The following is a 9,132-nucleotide window of genomic DNA, read 5'->3' as shown; positions in this document are numbered from 1 at the left end:
CTTTTGAAGTCTATTGTGTCAGGTACCATTATTATTGTTCCTACTTTTAAAATTTGCCATCACATAAATTTTTTAGACCAATTTAAAATTTTAACTGTCATATATTTTTGTATCAGAGATTTCTATATGTAACAAACTGATAGTCTTTATTTCCTTATCTGCTCTATAATTTTCTATCTTAATATCTAAGCTCATTTGTGTTCACTGTTATTAGTAATAAATTTTATTTCATTTTCCTCTTATTTATCTGGTGTTGTCTAGAGGGAGTGAAATCCATCTTAATTTTCTATTACTATTTCAACTATTAAAAATAGCAAGGAAAACAAGTTATATTTCTGGATTGTAGACTAAAAACTCTTCAACTTTCTAGAGGTTTAATCCCCTTTATTACAGATACATTAAGGCATTTATAGAATGCTTTTGCCTTTCCTTTTCTTCATTTTTGTTGACATTTTGTTTCTCAGCCTCATGAAATATTTTAAAAAATAAATATGGATGCATTTTAGTGGTCTTTATCTTTCTGCATTAATCATAGCATAGCTTTTGTCTCAAATACTAGTTTGATTATTTTTGCTACAATTAGTACAATTTGACTATGTCATTGCATTTCTACATAATATTTATGCATATAAAATCTTAATTATAAATTACAATTAGCCTATGGCAAATCACTTACCTCCTCCTTAATGGCATACGCCAGCACCTTTTTAAGACTATAAGTTGGAGAGCAAAAAGTTTCCTCACTAGGGAGTTCCTGATATCAATGAAATCCAGGTTTCAGTAAAAAAAAAAATTTTGTTTTTTTCCTTGATCATTTATTAAGCAGTCAGTTTGGATTGCCTCTTTTAGTGCAGATTTAGTGCCTCTTTAGTGGTAGATTTTTGTTGGTAAATTCTAGTTATGATTTATCTTTGAAGTATATCCATCTGTTTTCAAACAATATGATCTTATTAATAGAATATGCAATTCGAGGGGTCAATCCTGTTCTTGAGATGACTACATTTTTGTCCAACTTAAACATTATTGCTTTATTGTTGGTTTTTTTAAATGATTTTTTTAAAAAAGACATTCTTTTTTGTTGTTCTGTAGGCTTTTCTTTTTACCTTTATACTTTTTAGGGCATCCTATTTAGGATTTTCCCCCTACTGGTAAATTGTGTATATGTGTTACTTACAGAGTGTTACCAGGTCTAATTTACTCTAGTAAATTTTCTCTAATTAAGTCCTTCAATTCAATATGTAACTATATTTTCTGTATCTTTTAGTATCTAAATTAACTTAATGTTTGCATAACTTGCTTTGGCTTTGAAATCTGTTATTTTTGTCTTGCATATTCATTAGTAGCCTTCTCAGTTCTGAATTGAGTAGGGTTTTCAGTTGTTATCTCATGCTCTATATATCTCGTTTGATTTCTGTTACTCCATTATTTGCCACTTCCATTGATGGTTTTAGTTCTTAGATATCATTTCAGTTTCTCTTCTTGTTTTGTTTTGTTTTATTTGATGTTTTAGCTAGCATGCTCCTTTAGTTTTTTTTAATATATCTATGATGCAATTTAATTTGTTCTTTGTCATTACCTCTATTACACTCATTAATGTTGCTTAACAAAGATTAAGTCTTTAACACTAAAGAATTTTTTATTGGCACATTATTTTTAAAACTGTTACTTAATATTTTGTTTGGGGAGGGTTTAACTCATGTCCTTTATCATTGTATAAACCTATACAATTTGAAGAACAAAAAGCAAATATGTATATATATATATATATATATATATACATATACATATACACATATATATATGTGTGTATATGTAAATATACACATATATATGGGGGGGATATGTATATTTTTAAGTGCTAAAATGGTAGTGTGCTTTTAATTAACATTCCTGAATTTGAATATGATAATAGGACTTGTATTTATTGTTAGACTTGTTTTTAAAATAAAAAAACTCTCCATGTCTAAATAAAAAGGGGAGAAGAGAACAAATATTTATCAAGCTCTTACTACGTGCCAGGCACTTTTCAAATATTATCTCATTTCCTCTTTTGGATTGCATGCCATCTTGGGGAGGGGAGGAAGTGGGAAGGAGAGGGGGGGGACAAAATTTGGAACTCAAAAGTTTATGGAACTGAATGTTGTAAACTAAAAAAATTAATTAATTTAAAAGAAAAAAAATTATCTCATTTGATCCTCACAAGAAATCTGGGAGAAGCTTTTACCATCTCCATTTTACAATCAAGAAAACTGAGGCAGGTATTTTCTTAAGTAACTTGCCCAGGATCACAGAACTGGTAAGTCTCTGAGGCCAGATTCAAACTACAATATTAGTGCAATATTAACATTGTTTTTATTCACTAAGAACTATAATACCTTGAGTTCACTTGGCCCAATGTTACACAACTAGTAAGTGTCTGAGGCAAAATTAGACTCAATCTTTGTGACTCTAAATGTAGTTCTCGACCCGCTGCCACCTATTCGCCTCCTTCACTTTCCAAGAAGTGGAAGTTCTGAATAATAATTGGCCATATGTTATCCAGTCTTCATGCTCATGTACCATCATGAGGCCTCACCTGCAGATTAAAGCAAGAAATCCCATGAAGGACCTGAATTTATGGTACTAAATAAAACTGCCCCAAAGTAAAAATGTAAGATAGTTCACATTCCCTATTAATCATTGTTTCCAGAAACATTCGAAAGTTATTACTTACTTTGAAAATTGCTTTTATGTTCCTAAATTTATATTGGGTCTGGCAGATAAGGACAAGGGCAAGCATACATATAGCTATTCAGATGGGGAAAAACTAGCAAGGAGGGGCAGAATATGTAAAGATTATGGTCCCAGAAGCTTCCTTCTCCTTTGGTCACTCCTCATATTTTCCTGTCATCCCCTTGGCCACCCATCAACTGTCAGCTGAAGTCATACACACCATCAGCTTCTTGTCCCCTTTGCTTCAACTCACATCAGCTCAAATTCAAGTCAAATTCATTTAAAAATATTAATGCTCCAATTCATTCTGACACCTAAACACTTCCCAACTCCCTGTTACACAAAACAATTCTTATTAAAAAGCACAACCATCCTCACAGCACCAGGGTATCAACTGTTAACAGAAAGGAATGGCATATCCTTTAACTCCAGCCCTTAACATAGAAGATTAGCATTGGCCATTATTTTTTGCCAGAGTTTTGTACCTATTCTTATTGACTTTATGTCATGGTCTTGTATACACTAATTATTCTTTGACTTTGCTTTCCTTCCTCAGCATCACTTTGTATAAATATTCTCTTGTTTCCCTGAATCCTACAAGTACACCATTCCTTACTGTATGATAATAGTCTATGATATTTGTTCAGTCACTCCCCCAATTGTGGAGCAAACATTTCTTCAGCTTGTTCATGCTGCCAGGAACATTTTTAGACAGACAGACAGACAGGCAGAAAAATAGACCTCTTCTTACTGTCATCTGGGTATAGCTGCTGCAGAGGAATTTCTGGCTCAAAGAGCACAAACAATTTAGCAGCTAGGTCATTCAGTGGAGAGTCCACTGGGCCTGGAGTATGGAAGACCCTGGGCAAGTCATTTAATATCTCTATACCTCAGTTTCCTGAGTGCTCAAATCTAAAATGCGGATAACAATAACACCTACTTCCCAGAGTTGTTTTAAGGATCAAATATTTGTAAAGTGCTTAGCACAGCACCTGGGACAGAGTATGCACCCAACAAATCCTTCCTTCCCTCCCTCCCTCATTCCCCTTCCTTCCTTCCCTCCTTCTTTCCTTCCTTCCTTCCTTCCTTCCTTCCTTCTTCTTTCCCTCCCTCCCTTCCCTCCTTTCCTTTCTTCCTTCCCTTCCTTCCTTCCTTCCCTCCTTTCCTTCCTTCCTCCTTCTCTCTCCCTCCCTTCCCTCCTTTCCTTCCTTCCTTCCTTCCTTCCTTCCTTCCTTCCTTTCTTCCTTCCTCTTTCCCTCCCTCCCCTCCCTCCTTTCCTTCCTTCCTTCCTTCCTTCCCTCTTTCTTTCCTTCCTTCCTTCCTTCCCTCCTTCTTTCCTTCCTTCCCTCCTTCTTTCCTTCCTTCCTTCCTTCTTTCCTTCCTTCTTTGCTTCCTTCCTTCCTTCCTTCCTTCCTTCCTTCCCTCCTTTCTTCCTTCCTCTTTCCCTCCCTCCCTTCCCTCCTTTCCTTTCTTCCTTCCCTTCCTTCCTTCCCTCCTTTCCTTCCTTCCTCCCTCTCTCCCTCCCTTCCCTCCTTTCCTTCCTTCCCTCTTTCTTTCCTTCCTTCCTTCCTCCTTCTCTCCCTCCCTTCCCTCCTTTCCTTCCTTCCTTCCCTTCCTTCCTTCCTTTCTTCCTTCCTCTTTCCCTCCCTCCCTTTCCTCCCTTCCTTCCTTCCTTCCTTCCCTCTTTCTTTCCTTCCTTCCTTCTTCCTTCCTCCTTCTCTGCCTCTCTTCCCTCCTTTCCTTCCTTCCTTCCTTCCTTCCCTTCCTTCCTTCCTTCCTTCCTTCCTTCCTTCCTTCCTTCCTTCCTTCCTTCCTCTTTCCCTCCCTCCCTTCCCTTCTTTCCTTCCTTCCTTCCTTCTTTCCTTCCTTCCTTCCCTCCTTATTTCCTTCCTTCCTCCTTCTCTGCCTCTCTTCCCTCCTTTCCTTCCTTCCCTCCTTCTTTCCTTCCTCCTTCTCTCCCTCCCTTCCCTCCTTTCCTTCTTTCCTTCCTTCCTTCCTCCTTCTCTGCCTCTCTTCCCTCCTTTCATTCTTTCCTTCCCTCCTTCTTTCCTTCCTTCCTTCCTCCTTCTCTCCCTCCCTTCCCTCCTTTCCTTCTTTCCTTCCTTCCTCCTTCTCTGCCTCTCTTCCCTCCTTTCCTTCCTTCCTTCTTTCCCTTCCTTCCTTCCTTTCTTCCTTCCTCTTTCCCTCCCTCCCTTCCCTCCTTTCCTTCCTTCCTTCCTTCTTTCCTTCCTTCCTTCCCTCCTTCTTTCCTTCCTTCCTTCCTTCCTTCCTTCCTTCCTTCCTTCCTTCCTTCCTCCTCCTTCTCTGCCTCTCTTCCCTCCTTTCCTTCCTTCCTTCCCTCCTTCTTTCCTTCCTTCCTTCCTCCTTCTCTCCCTCCCTTCCCTCCTTTCCTTCTTTCCTTCCTTCCTTCCCTCCTTCTTTCCTTCCTTCCTTCCTTCCTTCCTTCCTTCCTTCCTTCCTCCTTCTCTCCCTCCCTTCCCTCCTTTCCTTCCTTCCTTCCTTCCTTCCTTCCTTCCTTCCTTCCTTCCTTCCTTCCTTCCCTTCCTTCCTTCCTTCCTTCCTTCCTTCCTTCCTTCCTTCCTTCCTTTTTCTGTGTGGTCCCAAATTGTATTCCAAGCTGGTTAGACCAATTCAAAGCTGTATCAGTGGTAAATTAGTGGAGCAGTCTTCCAACATTCAACACCAATAATTTTTCCCATCTTCCATTCTTTACTGCTAGCTTTATGAACATAACATGATAACTGGGAGTAGCTTAAATGTGTGTTTCTGTGATTGTTTATTCTTTTGAACACAGTCACACAATTCGAAAGTTGGAATAGACTTTGGTAGTCATCCAGTCTATCTCTCACAAGAAAGGAATCCTCACTATCATATACCTTCAAGTTGTGGTTATTCAGCCCCTACTTCATGGCATTCAAGTATAGGGAACTACCATTTCTCAAGGCAACCTAGTGCATTTTTGACAGCTCTAATTTTTAATAATTTTTTCCCTGCCATTAGGCCTAAATTGGCTTCTTTGCAACTTTGTAACTGCTCTCTAGGAGAGAATCTAATCGCTTTTCCACATGACAACCCTGCAGATAATCGAAGACAAGCTAACATGTCTTTCCTGAGCCTTCCTTTCTCCAGGCTAAACATCCCTAAGTGCTTCAACCAATCCTTATATGACATAGTCTCAAGGCAGACCCTTCACCATCCTGGTGTCTTCTCCTGGACACTCTCCAGATTATCAATGTCCTTATTAAATCATGAAGCCTATAACTGAACCAAATACTCAAGATGAGGTGTGATAAGGGCTAATTCACAAGTGGTTAAAATACAAATAGTTCTCAGTCACAGAAATGTGAAAGTTCAGGAACCACCCAAAAAAGAGGCTGCATTAAGACTGTCATCTCCCTGTTCCTGGTCACTGTCTCTTCATGCTGTTGTTTCTCCAGGTGGTTCTTAATAGTTTGCATCAATACATGGTTTTCTAAGTGAAAATATGGTGAGGTTTAGTGGGCCCCTTTCTATTTGAGTTCGACACCCCTGGTTTAGACCGCAATAGGCTGAGAAGAACCAAGTTTCATTATAATCATACAATTAACCTATGAATCAGAGTTCCTTTCACTTTGTTGTTGAGGAAATGAAGCCCATGAACACACCGTGGACTTCCCAAGGCCATGTACATAGTAAAAGCATAGCCAGGATTCAAGACCAGGTTTTTATTGTTTGTTGTTATTGGTTTTTTTTAAACACCAAATCTAATTCTCTTTATAATATATCATACAACTCTTCCTATACCGATCCAATCCATGTACAATAGTCAGTTACTAAATGAAAGGGAAACAATTCATTTAGAACATGGTGGATTTCTGCTCCTTCTCCCCCGTATCCTCTCCCCGATTTGTACCTAAATAGTTGTGTTCTGTCTGTGCCAAGAGGCTTTGACGGCTTTCTCCTGGTTCTACACATTTCAGTCAGTCAAGGACTTAGGGAACTGCTTGTGGTTGGGGATGGAAGCAGGGAAGACCCATCAGTGATGGATCTTTGACACAATGAATACACTATTAGAAATCACGTTCCAGGCTTTAGGAAGCAGAGGCCAAACAAAGCTGATGGGAGATGACAGTAGTGATACTCATTCTCTGTGTGGAGAAGTACTAAATGAAATAGGCCTTATCCAGATTTAGTTCTCCTTCTGAGCTCCCATGTATTTTTATTTGTTGGAGGGCTCAGTAACATAATAATATTGGAAACTCCTCAAGGGCAGGCACTGTGTTTCATACTTTTTAATATTCCCCATAGTGTCAGCCAGAAACAATAAATACTTGTCAGTTGATATCTTGGCATTGCTCTTAAATCCAGATTTTTAATCTTGGGTCTGTGAAGTTGTTTTTTAAAATGATTTTAATAACTTTATTTCAATATGATGGGTTTCCTTATAATGCTATGTATTTTATTTTATGTATTTAAAACATTTTCCAAGAAGGGGGTGCATAAGTTTCACCAGACTTCCAAAGGAGTCTGTGACATGCAAAAGGTCAAGAACCTCTGCTGTAATAATTTATAAGATGGAATTAGTGACTATTAATCTATTGCTATAAGGCAAATATTGCTATTCAGTCATGTCCTACTCCTTGTGACCCCATTCGGGGCTTTCTTGGCAAAGATACTAGGGTAGTTTGCCATTTCCTTTTCCAGATCATTTTATGGATGAGGAAATTGGGACAAACAGGGTTAAGTGACTTGCCCAGGGTCATACAACTAGTTAATGTCTGAGGCCAGATTTGAACTGAGGAAGATGAGTTTTCCTGACTCCAGGCTTGGCACTCTATTCACTATGCCATCTAGTTATCCATAAGAAAAATAGGAATGCAGATAAAGACAATTTTAGGAAAAGTAAAACAACACTAATTTGTACTCCTTGGGAGAATGGCTTATCTACATTTATGAAAATTTTTAAATGCTATTTAAAAAACTGTATTTACCTATCTCCAAATATTTGAAGGGTTATTATATGGAAGAAGATCATACTTGTTTTGTTTGGCCCCAAAGGGCAGGACCAGGAACAATGACTCTAAGTTTCAGAGAAGCAAATTTAGACTTGAGATAAGGGAGGAAAAGAAAAAACTTCATAAACTTCATAACAATTAAGTGTCTGAAAGCAGAATGGGCTTTCCAGACAGGTGGACATTTGATTCTTCTTTGAAGGTTTTCCAGAAGAGGTTGGATCAATGGTGTCAAACTCAAATAGAAATGGGAGTCACTAAATCATACATAAGGATTCCTTCCAGTCACATGCTGATTTAGAAAACCATATGTTAACATTATCTATGTTCTATTATATTTTTATTATGTAATATATTATTATTATGTTAAATATTTGCCAATTGCATTTTGATCTGGTTTGTAGCTGCCTTCTCTGAGTGGGATGACCACTTGTCAGATATGTTATATTACTGATTCATCAGACTCTAAGCTCCTTGAGGTCAGGGATCCTATTTTGCCCTTCTTTGTGTCCTCGGTGCTTAGCACAATGCCTGGCACACAGTAGGTATTTAATAAATGCTTATATTGACTGATTGATTTCTTTTGGGTACCATCTGGACTATATGACTTCCAAGGTCTCTTCTAATTCTCAAACTTTATGACTTTATGATTTTTTCAAGCACAAGTATGATAACTGGACTACTGAAGTCTGAATTAATTCTGTCTCTGGGATAATCGGTCCTTGGCTTCTCTGGTTCTCAGTTTCTTTATCTGTCAAATGACATAATTAAACTAGGCAACCACTCCAATATCTTCCAGGCTTATAATCTTTGCTTCTCTAAAACAAACCAAAATATTACCTAGTGCATCTATAAAAACTAGCCTTCAAGAAAATCTTAGTTTAAAGTCATTCCCCAACTGATAAATGGTTAAAGGATACGAACAGACAGTTTCCAGTCAAAGAAATCAAAGCTATGTGCAGTCATACGAAAAATGCTCTAAATCACTATTGATTAAAGAAATGCAAATTAAAACAAGTCTGAGGTACCACCTCACACATATCAGATTGGCTAATATGACAAAAAAAAAAGGAAAATGATAAATGTTGGAGGAGATGTGGGAAAACTGGAACACTAATGCACTGTTGGTGGAGTTGTGAACTGATCCAACCATTCTGGAGAACAATTTAAAACTATGCCCAAAAAGGTTATGAAATTATGTATACCCTTTGATCCAGCAATGTCACTGCTATATCTGTATCCCAAAGGGATTTTTAAAAAGGGGGATGAAGCTATTTGTACAAAAACATTTATAGCAGCTTTTTTTGTCATAGCTACGAATTGGAAATTGAGGGGATGCCCATCAATTGAGAAATAGCTGAACAAGTTGTACTATATGATTATAATGGAATATTATTTTGCTATAAGAAATGACAAACAAGGTGATTTC

The sequence above is a fragment of the Trichosurus vulpecula genome, chromosome 9 (assembly GCF_011100635.1).
Source record: "Trichosurus vulpecula isolate mTriVul1 chromosome 9, mTriVul1.pri, whole genome shotgun sequence".
NCBI classification, from domain to species: domain Eukaryota; kingdom Metazoa; phylum Chordata; class Mammalia; order Diprotodontia; family Phalangeridae; genus Trichosurus; species Trichosurus vulpecula.
This window is presented reverse-complemented; position numbering follows the sequence as displayed.